General features: G+C 41.6%; 1 protein-coding gene across 7 annotated transcripts in view; it reads right to left on the bottom strand.

Moving 5' to 3' along the window:
* RARB (retinoic acid receptor, beta) overlaps positions 1-17,589 on the bottom strand; it is a 449,839-nt gene that overhangs the window by 92,443 nt on the left and 339,807 nt on the right. The window lies entirely within an intron of this gene.

Here is a 17,589-nt window from a genome sequence, read left to right as displayed (position 1 = left end):
TGGCAATGTTATTCATAATAGCTTCAAACCGGAAACAACCCAAATGTCCATCAACTTGAGAAGAGCCTATCTATAAAATAGAATGCTACTCAGCAACAGAAGGAGCAAACAACCAGTACATGCGCCAACATGGGAAAATCCTACAGATGTAATGATGAATGAAAGAAGCTAGACACAAAAGAGCATACACTGTGATTCTGTGTGGATGAAGTTCATCAAGCAAAACTAACCTATGGTGACAGACATTGGAAGAGTTTACCTTAATTATAACCACCACCCAAATCAAGATACAAAGTGTTCCAACCCCAGAAAGCTCCCACATGCTTCTTTCTAATATCTTGACTTAGGAGGTGGTTTGCATTCCTTCGATGCATATATTTATCAAAACTTACTAAACAGTACACTTAAAAGTCTATGCCATTAAGATATGTAAGTTATACCTTAATAAAGAGAAACATATTCTAAAATAAAAAGTTGATTCCTACCTTAAAAGGGAAAATCAAACAGAAACAGACAATACCCATAAAGGCATTATCTGAAGGAGAGTGCTTTTAAATTATAGAATTTGAAACGGAATGAAGAGGAGACTCAACTCTTGTTTTGAGGAAGCCATCTTTATTGTACTGTCTCCATTTCAGGCCCATCGTTATTTCTTTTGGGTCTAAGGTCATAAGGATTGCCTTGCTTTTCCATGCCTTTTTATTTCAATTTGGAAAACAGATGAGATTGAATAACTACCTGGAGGGATGTCCTGAGGAAGAGCAACGAAAAATGTCAAGGACATCCTAAATTACGTCTCCCAGTACTCACTTTATAAAGACCTGTGGGAAACATTCATCTCAAACATCAGTATCTAGAACATCTGTGATTCTTCTGAACAACAAGGCTGTTTTCCTCTTGTGGACACCTAGAATCTTGTCACTGACCTTGTCCCCTTTTAGCTCTGAGTACCAAACAATTTTTACCAAATAAGAGCCCTCATCTAGTACATACACAACTTAGTATACGAATCTCACTCCAAGGTGTATTTTTGTATTTTCCCTTACATCAATTAATCTAACACTTTAAAATCGTCTGTTTTCTTTTAGAACTGAGATACAGTTCAAATGCTATAAATCTGCCCTTTTAAAATGTGTTATTCAGTGGTTTTTAATATATTCACAAATTTCACAAACTGTGAAACAGTCACCATCATCTAAGTCCAGAATATCTCATCGCCCCCAAAAAGGAACTCATTAGCAGCCCTCCCCATTCACCACTGATAGACAACTTCTAGCAACTCCGAATTTACTTTGGGTTTCTATGGATTTGCCCTTTCTGGACATTTTGTATGGATGAACCCATAGAATATGGGGCCTTTTGTGTCTGGCTTCTTTCACTTAGTGTAATATTTTCAAAGGTCATCCGTGTCATACCATATATTAATATTTCATTCCTTTGTATGGATGAAAAATATTCTGTTGTAAGGATATATCACATTTTGTCTATTCATCAATTAATGGACAGTTGGGTGTTTCAGCTTTTTGCTATTATGAATAATGCTTCTATAAGCATTTCTGTCAAGTTTCTGTGTGGATACATGTTTTTATTTCTCTTGAGTATGTACTTAGGAGTAAAATGAATGGGTACCATGATAACTCTCTGTTTAAGTTCTTGAGGAACTGCCAAACTATTTTCCATAGTGGCAATGTACCATTTATGATCCCACTAGCAGTGCGAGAGTGTCCAAATTTCTGTACATCTTCCTAACATTTGTTATTGCTCGTCTTTTTTATCATAGCCATCTTAATGGGTGTGAACCAGCATCCCATCATGGTTTTGACTTGCGTTTCCATGACTAAAGATGTTGAGCATCTTTTCATGTGTTTATTAGATATTTGTGTATTTCCTTTGGTGGAATGTCTACTCAAATCCATTGCTCATTTTAAAATTGAGCTATTTGTCTTTTTACTGTTGAGTTGTCATTTTTTTCACAATACTTTTGTAAGCCTCATTGTATTCATTGAAGATGGCAATAAGAGATAAATATATTTCTATAAAGAGGGTGAGGGTTTGCTAATATTCGCTTTTGCAGAGATAACCAACCCTATTAGTTTTGATATTTTAGAAGTGATATTACATATTTTAAATCAACTTGTTAAAATACCATCTCATGAAACCACAAGTTGTATGTCTTCATGTCTAAATTTCAAATGCTGGATTAATTGCTCATACTCTGCAAACTGACATTAGAAAAGAATTTGTCATTTTTACTGCTTTCTTTTCTGCCATAAGTATATATTAAACACTTTCAAATAATAAAAATAAAAAGGACAAGGAGGCTGGGCACAGTGGCTCACACCTGTATCCCCATGAGGGCGAGGTGGGTGGATCACTTGTGGCCAGGCGTTTGAGACCAGCCTGGCCAACATGGCAAAACCCTACCTCTGCTAAAAATACACAAACTAGTTGGATGTGGAGGCACATGCCTATAATCCCAGCTACTTGGGTGCGTGAGGCACGAGAATCACTTGAACCCAGGAGGCAGAGATTGCAGTGAGCCAAGATTGCATCACTGCTTTCCAGCCTGGGTGACAGAGTGTGACTCTGTCTCAAAAAAAAAAAAAAAAAAGACAAGGAAATAAAGATGAATCTGATAAATTTAGAACTTACAAATAAATTACTCTGATGGCTTTTTTTTTTTTTTAAACTAGGTTGCCTATTGTAGCAGCTAAAACTTTTTGTTAACTTCCCTAAGCCAGTCTCAATTTGATTATTCATTTGAAGTCCCAGTTCCCTTTAATGAATGAATCAAAATATAAAGCACCTTGTTTTTTTAATTCTGGAAAAAATAATCAGCTAATTATTAAACTGGAATCCACATAAGTTCATAAATCACATTTTGAACACTATATTTCTTTTTTTTAAAATTATATTTTAAGTTCTAGGGTACATGTGCATAACGAGCAGGTTTGTTACATATGTATACTTGTGCCATGTTGCTGTGCTGCACCCATCAACTCGTCAGCACCCATCAACTCGTCATTTACATCAGGTATAACTCCCAATGCAATCCCTCCCCACTTCCTTCTCCCCATAATAGGTCCCGGTGTGTGATGTTCCCCTTCCCAAGTCAAAGTGATCTCATTGTTCAGTTCCCACCTATGAGTGAGAACATGCGATGTTTGGTTTTCTGTTCTTGCGATAGTTTGCTGAGAATGATGGTTTTCAGCTGCATCCATGTCCCTACAAAGGACACAAACTCATCCTTTTTTATGGCTGCATAGTATTCCATGGTTTATATGTGCCACATTTTCTTAATCCAGTCCGTCACTGATGGACATTTGGGTTGATTCCAAGTCTTTGCTATTGTGAATAGTGCCGCAATGAACATACGTGTGCATGTGTCTTTATAGCAGCATGATTTATAATCCTTTGGGTATATACCCATGAATACTATATTTCTAAAAGAAACTTACTGCCACTACTGATAATTTAACACTTAGAAATAATAATTCGTACATTATCTTTTTTTAGCTGTTTATTATCTGATGGGTCAAATAATTTTTCAAATATAACAGGCTATAAACAAATCCCTGGGCTATTAATTTGGAGTGCATAGCCCTGAAAGAAAAAGCTAGTTATGTGGGTTGATGCAATTTGGGGTATTAGATAACCATACTCAGAGAACTAGGAGTAGATCATGGCCCATAGTGCATTTCTGGTGTTCCTTACACATTCAAAGCTGAAGTGAAAAGGGTCTCAAACCAGAGGAAAAGGCAAAATGCCAAGATGTTAAAACACTGCCTGAAGAAATGTTAAAGTATTAACAGGAAGGAAGGTTCTTCTAATGAGAGGTATTACTCTTCTTGGTGCTAACACAATTTCTCTATGCACAGGAAGAAATGGCCATTCCACTACTCCACATTTTAATCTGTTTCTTTTTCACTGAAGTATAAAATACACACATAGTTTTGTATGTACACATCAGATTAAAGTTTAGAATGTCGACCACCCCACAGGGATCCCATGTGCCTCTTTCGAGTCAATATCTCCTTTCTGAGGGTAACCACCATTCTCATCGTTATCACATAGACAAGTTTTACTCATTTTAAATCTTTAAACAAATGGAGTAATATAGACTGTTTCTTGTCTCTTATTCTAAGTTCTTTCACTCAATATCATGTGGGTTCATCCATGCTGTTAGTTCTTTGTTACTAAGCATATTCCATGACTTGAATATGTCACAATTTATTTACACAGTCTACTGTTGACAGACCTATGGGTTCCCCCCAACCCCAGGACTGGGAATAAATCTTCGGTGAACATTCTTGTGTGTGTCTTTGGGTGGGCCCATACTCTCATTTCTATTGAGTATGTTCCCAGGAATAGAACTACTCAGTCATATTGATATGTTTAGCTTTAGGAGATACTGCCAAAGAGTGTTCCAAACTTTGGCTTGATTTATACTTCCACAAGCCACGCGTGAGAGTTCCAGTTGCTTCACATCTCACCAACATTTGCTATTGTCAGTCCTGTTAGTGTCAGGCATTCTGGTGGAGTAAAGCACCACACTTCAATCTGATGGATGCAGTTCTATTTTTAAGGAATACAATGCCACACAGAAGGCACTATTTGTAAAAACAAAATGGAGCTTTGCACTCCATAGACCTGGACACCATTGTTATCCTAAGAATGGGGGGAAGGCCACCTCCAAGAGTTTGCTCAGCCCCAAGAGGCAGGACGAAGCCCTGACGTCTTTCTTCCTGAAATAACTCACTCACTGCATCTATTAGAGTAGGGTAGGAGTATATTCCGAGACTGCGTATTTTCAGATTTCTGAGAGCTCAAAGTCCAAGGGCATCACAGCCAAGTTTCCATTCCATTTAAAACTACTGAAACATTCTGTCTGGACACTTTCAGGATATAAAGTGGGACTCCTTCACTTATTACCTTTCACTTGGTTCTCCTCCTGTCCTCATTAAATCCCTTGAGTCCAGAGTTTACTAGAAGCAACTTTCGTCTTTCCCTTTGGAAGGGCCATATCATGACTGGCTCCCAAATGGGTCCATTTTGAAACACTAGTGAAGTTTCTTAGTTTAATTTTAAGATTTAAACAATGTTGCCAAACCAAAATATTGTTTAGAAGTCAGACCAACTGACCTTATAACTCCCTCCCCGTAAAAAACAAGCAAAGAAAAATGGAGGATTTGCATTTTCCAACATCAATAAAATATGTTTGTCCTAAAATCATTTTGAAAATGAAACAAGCAGATTTTTTTTTTTTTTTTTTTTTTAAATCACGAAGGTATTTTACGCTTGGTAAAATGAAGTGTCGGAACAATCAAGTGTGTATTTGGGACAAAAACATTCCTTCTCTTGAGAAAACAGGGTGTTTGCTTTGCTTGGTCCCAGTACTAAAAGATGTCTGTCTTCATTAATCTAATTCATCACATAATTGCTCAACTCTGTGTTTTCCAGCTGTAAAGGGAGAAGGATGAAAGAAATAACCTAACCATGATAGTTAATATTTTGTGATAGCAGAGGGAGAAGAGATAGGGTTTAAGTGCTTGATACCACTCCAGGAAGAGCAAATTCCAGACTGTACTCTATGTAAGGATTTACTGAGTGATTTAGGTAGCCACTCTCCTGAGAACTGCTGTCACTGGGAGAAGGTACTTAAAGGGCCATGTTCATTGCTCCAGAACACAGGGACTGCAGGAGAATTTCGGGTTGCTATTTTTAGGGAGACATTTGTTTCCAAACAAAGGGCTCTCTGCCAGCTATTTTAGAAGCACTTGCATATTTATTCAGCCAACTCTCTGTGCTGGGGATTGTCTTTGGGCACTAAGGTTTTATCAACGTCTATTTAAAGCAGAATAAAAAATAGCTCAAGATGAAAACATCCAATATTTCCAGTTTAGAATGTAAGGCACTTCCTTTTTTCTTACAGGGTTGATATCTGGTTTCTCCCTCTCTCCCTTCCTCTCCCCGTTTCTGAAATTGCCACCTGTCTTACAATCTGTAGTGTGTCTTGGTTTAATAGGCGCCGTTTTCCCTTTTAGTGGTATTTAAAATAATGGTGCACCTTAACAAATGATCGATCTGATGAAATATTTGTGTGTGTGTGTGTGTGTGTGTGTGTGTGCGCATAGCTTTGAGAGAAAGTAAATCTCTGTTAGGACCTATTTGCAAGCTTCATCTGTTTACATGCACCATGGAACAAACAGCATTGTGATGTCATGTCATGAAAGGGGTAACATGCTATGATTCATATGGTGCAAAGTGGGAAAGCAGGCAGAATGGGAAAGGTAAAAATGGGCTCATGATATCAATAAGACCTAATGTTTTCTTGGGCTTGTATTTCACTTTAGGTCCACGTGCTCAAATCTCTTAACTCTTGGAAAGATCAGGCAGAAGTTCCTGATTCAGAATCCCCAGTCCTTAAGTACCCTTTTCGTTCTTTCTCTCTTTTCCTTCCTTCTTCCTTCCTCCCCTCCCCTCCCCTCCCCTCCCCTTCCCTTCCCTTTCTTCCTCTCTCTCTCTCTCTCTTTTTGAGATGGAGTCTTGGTCTGTCGCCCAATCTGGAGTACAGTGGCACGATCTCAGCTCACTGCAACCTCTGCCTTCCAGGTCAAGCAATTCTCCTGCCTTAGCCTCCTGAGTAGCTGGGATTACAGGCACATGCCACCACATCCAGGTTTTTTATTTTTATTTTTTATTTTTTTGTATTTTTAGTAGAGACGGGGTTTCACCATGTTAGCTGGGATGGTCTCAATCTCCCGACCTCGCGATCCACCTGCCTCAGTCTCCCAAAGGTTGGGATTACAGGCGTGAGCCACTGCACCCAGCCGTACCCTTTGCTTTCAATTCATTCCAGAAACATCTATTAAGTACAAGGCACTGGGCTCACAATTAAAGATTCAAATAAAAACCAAACTTCATACTCGTCCTTGAAGCACCCCCAGCCAGTGAGGGACCTCCTGTGTGATGGGTTTTCTCTCTCTCAACACATATATACACACACAGACACCAAAATCTCCTGGATCCCCCCAAAAAACAGTTTGACTCTGAAAGTCATCTCAGTAGAGGTGCCACTAACACATCATAGCATAGAGAGGTGAGAGCGACCTCCACACACACCTTGCTGTTAGAGAAGTGTGTCGTGTGTACATGTGCATGGCTGCTCATTTAGGAAGAAGGTGGCTTCAAGGAGGAGTAGGGAGGGAAAGGCATTGCAGGCAGAGAGAACAGCAGGCACAGCCTAAAGATGCTGTGTCACATGCGAGGACACTGAGTGGCTAGTGGCCAGTGCATGGCACATTTGGGGGCATGTGACAAGAGATCAGTGTCAGGCAGGCTGGGGCAGCTGTGCAGGGCTCTCTGCTCATGCTAACACGTTTGGACATTTGGAGTTGATTCTGTAAGTGTTGAAGGGCCATGAATTCCAACATCAGATCATCTGGCTTAGAGCTGAAACTGCTTCTGGCCCCAACTACCCATCACCATGCTTTGTGGGGGTAGATGTGAGTCCCAAGGACACATACTTCTTGTTTTGAGTAAAGGGACCACTGGTCCAGAAGGAGCATTAGCTGTCCTGTACAATCACTAAGGAGCACTGATGAATGAATACACCAATCTTTAGAGACCAGGGTGGCTCAGTCTCATAACAGATACCGGAACAGTAACAGGAGCTAATGCTTAGCTAAGTACTGTTTTTAGCCCCTGCCATGTATTAATTCATTTCCTTCTCACAATAACCACATGAAGTAGGTACTATTACTCTCTTCATGTTACAGACAAGCAACCTCGTGCACACAGATGTTAACTGACCTGCCCAAGATCACACAGAGCTAAGTAAGTGGTGGGTTGGGGTATGAAACTGGCTGCCCCTTAAGTTCCGGCTTTAAGCTGCATACTGCCTTGCCACTCTTTGGGAGGGGGAGTAAATGGTGCAACTTGAGAGTCTCCCATGTCTCTCATTATCCCTCCATCAGTTCCCCTGGATGCTTAAAATCCACTGTGACAGATCCACCCATTCATTGGCACTTTGTTTTATTAGGAAAGGTCTAAACCTTGAGGATCCAAAAAACTGAGACCCCCTCCTTCCCATCTTCAAGTTGTACACAGAGTTCAGGATGTGAGGAAGGGTTAGGGGCAGACAGCAAGGCAGGGGCATGTCAGTGGGATCTGACCAGCAACTGAGGCACTACAGAGACTCTGAGAGGGCCGAGGTCACAGCTTAAGACTCTGCTTCTATTCCTAAGATACAAGAACATATAAAACCAGTGTTTCTCAAACTTCAGTCCTTTGAAGTACTGCCTTCACAATTTTGCACATATTCACAGGCTGCTATACACTTATGATTTCTGTCTCAATTGGTTTTTTTCTTAAATAAAATTTAGAGAAAATTTTTATATTACTACTATAAAGGGGAAAGGAGTGCCATTTGCCATAAATAGTAAGGTAGGGTAAAAAATAAACAGGGTTTTCAGGTCAACTGCCCATGTTTCTAAAGTTTTATTGGAACAAAGCCATGCTCAATTGTGAAGCTCTGAAGCTGCAATAGTAGAGTTGAGTAGTTGCAAAAAATACCAAATGGCCTGCAGATGCTAAAATATTTACTGCCTGGCCATTTAAGAAAATTTGCAGACCTCTGAAATAAATACAATCCAGTCCTACCTAGGTATTGTTGCCATCCTCTGTTAAAAAGAGAGATGAGCAGAGATTCAAGAAATATTAAGGCTGTATTGGCATCAAACTGAGATTTTTCTCATTGGTAATAAAAAGACAATAGATATTGAAAAGGAAATACTTTATCATTAAATGAGTAGATACTAACTCATGCCAAGTTCGTTATTCCCTAAAATTACATTTCATATCACAGCATGCAGTTTACACTTAAGGGAATACAGAATTAAACTAGTATACATATCAAATCAAACCACACATATAATTTTTTTTTTTTTTGGAGACAGTCTTGCTGTGTTGCCCAGGCTGGAGTGCAGTGGCTCGATCTTGGCTCACTGTAGCCTCCGCCTCCCGGGTTCATGTGATTCTTGTGCCTCGGCCTCCAGAGTAGCTGGGATTACAGAGGCACACCACCATGCCCGGCTAATTTTTTTGTATTTTTAGTAGAGACAGGGTTTCACTGTGCTGCCCAGGCTGGTCTCAAACTCCTGACCTCAAGTGATCCACCCACCTCAGCCTCCCAAAGTGCTGGGATTACAGGTGTGAGCCATCATGCCCGGCCTATAATTGCAGAATATTTGATTTGGGAGTGAATACAGGTGAAGATACTGAAAACTGTGTAACCTTAAATGTGTGCAAGAAGTTCATTGTTTAGAGAAGCAAAGGGTAGTTGAAAGGATGCTGAGAATTAGAATGAAGACCCGTGGGTGTAAACCAGCTGTGTGACCTTAGGCAGGTCTCTTACCCTCTCTCAATTTCAGGAAACTGAATCAGAATATGATTCCTGTCCTACCTGCTGCACGGGATAACCTGAAGTCTTGGGGCTCTTGCCATCGGTAAAGCCTCTTGTGACCATGAACTACCACCGCACCACTGATGTCCTCCCCAGCTGTCCTCTCGGGTGACTAACAGCAAAAGCGGTCTTGCTGAGTAGAACACAGAGTGGACAGGAGTTGGTTGGGAGAAGGGACATGATGGATCTGGAGGCAGGCAGGCTACAGAGTCCCAAATAAGGCAGAGGAGAGATGGAAGGTACCAGATGAGCAAAGAAAGGCAGCTGCTGGGAGGGCGGGGAAGGGGAAGGGAAGGGAAACTGCCTCTGTGGTGATTTAGCTTGGGCTCAGTACCACTGGAAGACCCCGATGGCCTCACTTTGAGCTGACTGAGGCAGGAAGGGGGCCAAGCATCCTTTCTAACACCCCAGTTCAGTTTTCTCCATGGAGTTGAGTTCCAGGATACCAGGATACTCTCCCATTCTCTGATTACACATGTCTCGGCATCTCTGGGCAAATGAGCCATCTGGCTCCTGGTTTAAGTAGCCAAGAAAGGTGGATATTTATTTTAGAAACCATGCTTGCAAGCTTTATTTTTAAGGCTGTGACATAATATTTGGGGCTGCACTTCTACGTTCTAAACAATTCAAAATGAATAGAGTCTCTACTTTTAACTTTTCTCCTGAAGTATAATCAAGGCTGTAACTATAATAACACACAGCTGTGGCAGCAGCCACAGTGGCAGCCAAACTGTGTCACCACAAGAAGCAGTGGCAGAGAACCACTCTCATTCAGCACCTACTATGTGCCAAGCATGGTGCTAAATGCATTGCCCCATGAGGTCCAATCCACAAAACAATCCTGCAGCATTGCTATGATAATCTCCACGCAATGGGTTAGTTCCTTTCACGTGAAGCAAAATTTTGCCATGTGCCCAAGTTGAGACAGCTAGAGGCGAAGGCTGCATTTGAACTCAGCTCAGGCTAACTTCAAAGCCCTTCGTTCTTTCCCCTGTGCTGTTCTATTGTGTAATGGAAATTTCTCATTTTTCTAAGGTGAGAATGTACTGAGTGTCCCCACTCCAGGAGACAGGCAGTGGGGAGAAACGTGTCAGTAAAGCTGAAGGAATGTTAATACTTCCTTTGCAGTCTGAGTGTTAATGGGCTTTGAGTCCCACAGTGGCACTGACATCACCGGGCTGCTGGTACCCAAACAGAATTTTTATTTTTTAAAAAAAAAGTAGAAAGGGGCAGCAGATTTTTATCTTCCAGCTTCTAGGACATTTTTAGATATAAAAGTAGGAAGTTTCCAGCCTTTCGCTTACTTTTGGGAGGCTCTTTGGGGATTTGTGTGCCACAGAGCAAGAAGAGAAGGTGGGGGTTAATGGTAGTCTCTGGTGAGCAGAACAAAATGATCACAGTGAACCTTGGAAGCAAAGTAACAGGCTGGGATCTAACACGGGAACAAATGAAGAAATAAACTAAAATTAGAAAGACATTAAGTGCCCTGATGATGATTTTTATGTAATTTCCCAACTACACAGGGCAACCTACAATATGAATTTCCCTGTTATTAAGCCAGTAAAATCCAGCAGTAGAACCAATGAGCACATCAATATAATTTGTGCACCAGCAAAGGTGATTCTAACTAAGGTTAAGTGCCTTCAGTCCAAAAGGTTTGTTTTAATCTAAGTTGAACAGTAAAGGGGGAATGACAGAAACACAGAACAACAAAATTCTCCCACAGAAGTATCTAAGTGCCCGTACAAAGCACATTCATTCCATCCAATCGACCCATGGGGACGTTCACGTCTAAAGTATAAACTGGAATTTAGAGACTTTATGAAAAGCTGTTTTTAAGCTCAATATGCCCCAAATGAAAAGGTGTCAATGAGTACTTAGGGACTCTTAAATTCAGAGATTATTCAATTGCTCTATTCTACAAATACAGTTATGAAACTGTCATAGGAAAAAAATGCTGTGAAATAAACGTTAAAAAGCATTCTCAAACAAAATCAGACATGTTTTGCTCATCACTCAAGGGCATGGGCACATAAACATAACCTCAAAGAGAAATACAAAGAGGCTCCCCTGCATGAATTCATGGCCAGTGGTTTTCAGAAAGAAAGGAACTAGGATGAGGGGGTGGCAGCAACAGTACCTTCCATGGTGTTTTTGTTACAGACACAGGGAGGGGACACCCACTCTTGAAGGAGGCCAGTGACCCATGGGAACCTAGCCTAACCTCAGGGGCATCCAGGGCATACCACTGTCCCTTCCTCACAGCACCCAAGTCATAATTCTGGCCTAATTCTTGTCTTCCACTTTCCTTTTGACCTCCTGACCGCAGTATCTCCCCTATCCCCCTTCTGTGATAGCTAAGGTTTGGCAAAGGTAAGGTCCAAACCCCAACACATGTCCATCTTTGCTTCTCCCTCTTAACTGGGCTTCTGCCATGCACAACTACCCAAGACACCTGCTCAGCTCAGCCTTTTTCACTGGCAAAAGCCCTAGAAGATCTAATGTCTTCTGGGGGAGGGAACCGGGAAGAGGAAGCAGCTTATGGAAACACTGCTGTCTAAACAGGATTAAAAGCATCAATTCTCATGTCACGCCTGGGCTGTTAGGCAATACCGATGTTCCTCTCATCCAGGTAGAAAACACAGCCTCAAAGAAGTTGAATAACTTGTTCTGGGCCCCTAGAAGATAAACGAATGACTACAATTTGAATACACACCTAGAATTGTTTGGCCTCTGACAACTTTTCAGACAGTAAAGCCAGGGAGAAGCTGGGTTTGCCTTTAAAACTGGTCACATTTAACCACTTGATCATTCTAACTTCACTAAGCAAAGCTTCATGCTAAGTTCAGGGGCTACAAGGTGAGAAAGACACGATGCACGCCTTTTAGGAGTTTATAATCAAGCCAGGGAGACTCACTGGTGTGTGAAGAATCATACTATCTGGATAATATAATAAGTTTGTGGTTCATGGAGCTTTGTGCGAAGCACTGTGAGAACATGAGGTTGGGGAGGGAAGAATGAATAACTCTGCCTAGAGTGTGGAATGAGGCTCACGGGTGGCTTTAAAGAGGAAATAACATTTCATCAGGCTCCTGGGGTTCAACTGAAGGAGGAGGAGGTGAATCCTCAGAAAAATGGAGACACAGGGCTCCTAAGTCAGCATGGTGTAGTGTGGCTGGAAGCTGGGTGTGTCTACTGGTAGGAGATAAGCGTGGGATGGGATCACAGAGCAGCCCTAAGTGGCATCTGTGGCCACTGGATGAGCCACTTAAAGCAGATGTTGGCAAACCATGGCCTGTGGGCCAAACCTAGTCCCTCACCTGCTTCTGTAAATAAAGATTTACTGGAACATAACCACACTTGTTTGCTTATGTTTTCCATGGCTACTTTTGTGCTATCATGGCAAAGTTAAGTCATGAAGACCAGGACAAATATTTTCTTTTTTTTGAGACAGGGTTTTGCTCTGTTGCCCAGGCTGGAGTGAAGTGGCATGAAAATGGCTCACTGCAGCCTCAATCTCCTGGGTTCAAGTGATCCTCTTGCCTCGGCCTCCTGATTAGCTAAGTAGCTGGGACCACAGGTCCACACCATCACTCTCAGCTAATTTTTAAAAAATTTTTGTAGAGTTGGGGTCTTGCCATGTTGCCCAGGCTGGTCTCATTAAACTACTGGGCTCAAGAGATCCTCCCATCTCCTTCTCCCATATTGCTGAGATTGCAAGTGTGAACTACTGCACAGGGCCTCAAAAATATTTTCTAAAATTTCAAACATTTTTTTTAAAAAGAGCTGGTTCTTTTTTTTTTTTTTTTTTTTTGAGACGGAGTCTCATCCTGTCGCCCAGGCTGGAGTGCAATGGCATGATCTCGGCTCATTGCAACCTCCGCCTCCCAAGTTCAAGCGATTCTCCTGCCTTGGCCTCCTGAGTAGCTGGGATTATAGGCACGCGCCACCATGCCCGATGAGCCGGTTCTTTTAAAAAATGGTTTGCTGACCTTTGGCTTAACGATCTGAACTATTCATTTGAATTTCTGTAACTGACTTAAATGCATATGATCAGGCTTGCTAGGGCTTTACTCTCATGGTTTCTAAACAGTATCATCTTAAATCTTCTTTCTCATCATGGACCATCAGCTATTATCTATATTATAAGCTTGTCTGGACATTTCTTTTATCATCCAAATGTTATGCCTTCATTTATTGTTTCTCTTTTTCATTAATTGTTTTTATTTCACGGCTTTGCCACATGCTTTCCTCTTCTGACATCATTACAAACCTCCCACGCCACCAGCAGAAGTTCATCATTCAACTTTGAGTCCATTTGCTTCCTTTGCCTCCGTCTCCAATTCTTAGTAAATTTTTGTACCACCTTTAGAATGCTGCTAAAAATCGATTTTTTTTTCACTTGCCATTACCATGTTCAAATTCTATGCTTTGACAGACAGCTACTTCTCTGCAAAAAGGCTTCCCTAGTTCTATAAGCCCTTGGAAAATACAAGGTATACGCATCAGTATTTACAAAAAAGAAAAAAAAAATGAAGAAATAAGCATACTGTTCTGGTAGGGCACGTTAAAAGATTTCTTTTACTTGTAAATCCCCTTACATACGTAAAATCAAATTTGATCTATAAAAATTAAATTTGCACATGATTTTCTTGGGGATACATCTCTAATATAGAGCAAGGAGTATGGTTATTGTTTTATTAACCACAGGCAATAAAATACAGTGGAAAAAGGAACTCGGAGTTTTAAATGCTGCTGCCTATGGCACGCAGTATATATATTTCAATTTGAATATAGACTTTCTCATCAAACTGCCTGGTTCCAAATCTCAGCACTGCCCCTTACTAACTGTGTTACCTCGAGTAAATTAATGTCTCTGTGTCTCAGTTTCCACATCTGCCAAAAAAAAAAAGATGGGACTTGGGAAGGAGGAATTATAACTAATCTATCTCATAGGGTTATTATGAGGATCAATGGGATAAAGCATTAAAAGTGGTTAATGTAGGCCGGGCGCGGTGGCTCATGCCTGTAATCTCAGCACGTTGGGACGTCGAGGTGGATGGATCACGTGAGGTCAGGAGTTCAAGACCAGCCTGGCCAACGTGATGAAACTCCATCTCTACTAAAAATACAAAAATTAGCTGGGCGTGGTGGCAGGCGCCTATAATCCCAGCTACTTGGGAGGCTGAGGCAGGAGAATCGCTTGAACCCAGGAGGTAGAGGTTGCAGGGAGCTGAGATCATGCCACTGCACTCCAGCCTGGGTGACCAAAAAAAAAAAAAAAAAAAGTGGTTAATGTAGTACTTGGCACATAGAAAATACCCTGTCTAGTTAGCTATTACTATAATGATTCTTAAATTTTCCCAGTTTTTACCCTTCTTTTTTTCTCCCACAGCATAAAGAAGAGTGCCTTGGGAACAGCACTGTGGGACCTGACAAATCATGGTGGACATTTTTTTGCCTCCTGTCTTTCTGATTCCCCTCTGAGGAACATTTTCTTCCACACTCCCCACCCACATGGTTTGGGTGAAGTCAACCTCAATCCTGGGCTGTAGATAATGACACATAATCCAGACCTGGCTAATCACAATATTCTATCCCCCGCCCAAAGCAATGCATTCATAGAGGGGCACATGACCCAAGTTAGGCCACTGAGAATCTGTCCCTTGGCTTTGATGGAACAATCCGGATCTAAGAGTCTCTCTTTTGAATGGGTCAATAGATTATCAGCCTGGAGCTGTTGGTGCCCTTCTTTGTCAGACATGGGGAAAATCTTCCTGAGAATGAAGCCAGCACAGCAAAAATCAGCTGTGAGAGACAAAGAGAAACAATGCCCCGAAAACAAACATGTGCCCTTGGATCCAGCATATTACTCTGGACTTTTCAGTGACATGTGCAGAGTGTTGTAGCTTAAGCCAGCTTGGGCTGGGTTTTCTGTCACTCTCATCAAAAGGATTCTGACACATACAGATGAACTGACATGTCCTATGGCTGGAACAGAATGTGCATCTTGCTAATCTTGCCAGTGCAGAAAAGGCATGGGGAGGAGAGGTGGCCGACTTCACTGTATTCTTGGTTATGTCTTCAGCCAGTTGGGACAGCTGGGAAAACCGTTTCATCTTTCTGAGTCCTAGTGTACTTGTATGTCAAATGAGAGAGGTGAGTGAAAATCAATCTCTAAGATCCCTTTTCACTTCTAACATTCTACGAGTATCTATTATTCTTGGGTTCATTTCAGTTGCGTATACTGTGGTATAATTGGTTACTGATTCTCATATTTGCCTGCTTCCTTCTGTTTCAACTTTAAAAATATCCTATTAGACTCTCAATCTCTATATTCCAAGTGTTTATTTCTTTCCCTTCAATTTCCTTTTAACAAAAATATATTTATTTTTGTGTACTTGGACATAATGATCCCATTTTCTTCCCATTTCTATATTTTTAAATCTAATTAAGGTGATAAGCTCCTTGAGGGCTGATGCTAGAGTTTTCCTGTGGGTGTAAACATTATTTTTTTTAATTGCCAACCAAGCTGCCAGTTTTTACAGAGCAGCAGGATATGGGTTTTAAGCAATGTAAGCAGGAAATGGGTCTCCAGCCCACACAAAATAATGCAAAAGTACTGATTTTCCCTGAGACCACATCTGGCTTACTCATTTATAATTTCAGCCTGAACTGAAATTCTCCCACAGAAATGCTGTGTGACATCCATGTCTACAGAACATTAGACCAAAACTGGAGCAGTAGGTGATCATCCTGTGAAACTCACATACAGGAATAATCTGGCTATTTCAGGTTATCATACTTTTCTCTTCAGTGGTAGGATTTAGAGCCTGAGCCAACTGAATGTTAGCTTCCTATCTTCAAATGTATGGATTTTGAGTAACTCAATGGCTCTAAAATTTAGAGGGAGGGAAAGGAACTGGATGAAATGTGGCCAAGTGACCGATCACCTGCAGATGGAACTGCCTAGGGGAAAAAGAGCTTCCCAGAAGGAATGGCACATGCAGGATGCTTTCCTGTCTGATGGCCCAGTCCATTCTCATTCATGAGGACTCTAAATATTAACAAGACGTCCATTCCAAAAGCCTTAATGGGTTCTTCTTGGCAAATAAAACGACCTGGAGGCAGTGGTTTCATAGGGCTGGCTGGTTCAGTAATTCAATGGTGCTATTAAGGGCTTGATTTCTGTCTTTCCACTTTTCCATCTACAGTGCATGCTTTGTCCTACAGCTGACTTCCCTGGGGATTGAAGGATGGCCACCAGGGTACTCGTGGCTACCTGTTTCTTTGTTCACATGCATAGAGGGAAGGGTACTTCTGTCCTGATATTCTACGCACGAGTCTTGAATTCCCTCTCATTGAACCAGCCTAGGTTACATGTTCACACATGTGGTTGGAACATAAAATACGCTGATTGGCTTTAATTGACTGAGTGGATCCCAGCCCTGAAGTTTTCTCTGAAGCATAGAAACCTAACGGGTATAAAAGAAAACTAAAATCTGAGTACAGTTAGGAAAGGTGAAGGGGCAGGAGTACAGTTAGGAAAGGTGAAGGGGCAGGAGTACAGTTAGGAAAGGAATCTGGGTGGGCTACCGAGAAACATCTGCTACAATCCCTGAGCACCCGCCCTAAGCAGAGGCAAGGTTCCCAGCTGGGCACCCTCAGAGCAGTGCCTCTGGCTGGCTCTAGGGGCTTTCCCTCTTCAGTCATTTCACCCAAGGGTCACGTTTCCCAGTTCCAAAATCTAAGAGCTCCTGATTCATGGCATAATTCCTCCAACTCCATTAGAGGATCATGGTTGGGGTGCCTGGCTCTTTGTCCCATGCTCTTGGAGGGCAATAGCCATATCTTGGGTATCTCCAGGGTCCCCAGGCAGCACCCAGCCCACTGCTCACATGTGCACAGCATGCCATCACCAAAATCCCCCTGTGATAGAGTGACAGGAAGAGCAGGAGTCCCACAAGAGCGTCACTGGGCACATATCCCCATGACATTCCCAGGCCTGCTTGAGCCAAGCCATCCACCTAATACTTTCTTTTCCCTACATTTCTACATGTCAAAGAGAGAAAGAGCAAAATTTGTTGCAGTGTATATATACTCTGTTTACACTAAAGCCTGTATAT

Source organism: Mandrillus leucophaeus, unplaced genomic scaffold (assembly GCF_000951045.1).
Source record: "Mandrillus leucophaeus isolate KB7577 unplaced genomic scaffold, Mleu.le_1.0 Scaffold149, whole genome shotgun sequence".
Taxonomy (NCBI): domain Eukaryota; kingdom Metazoa; phylum Chordata; class Mammalia; order Primates; family Cercopithecidae; genus Mandrillus; species Mandrillus leucophaeus.
Note: the sequence above shows the minus strand (reverse complement) of the source record. Positions and strands in the feature narration are given on the sequence as shown.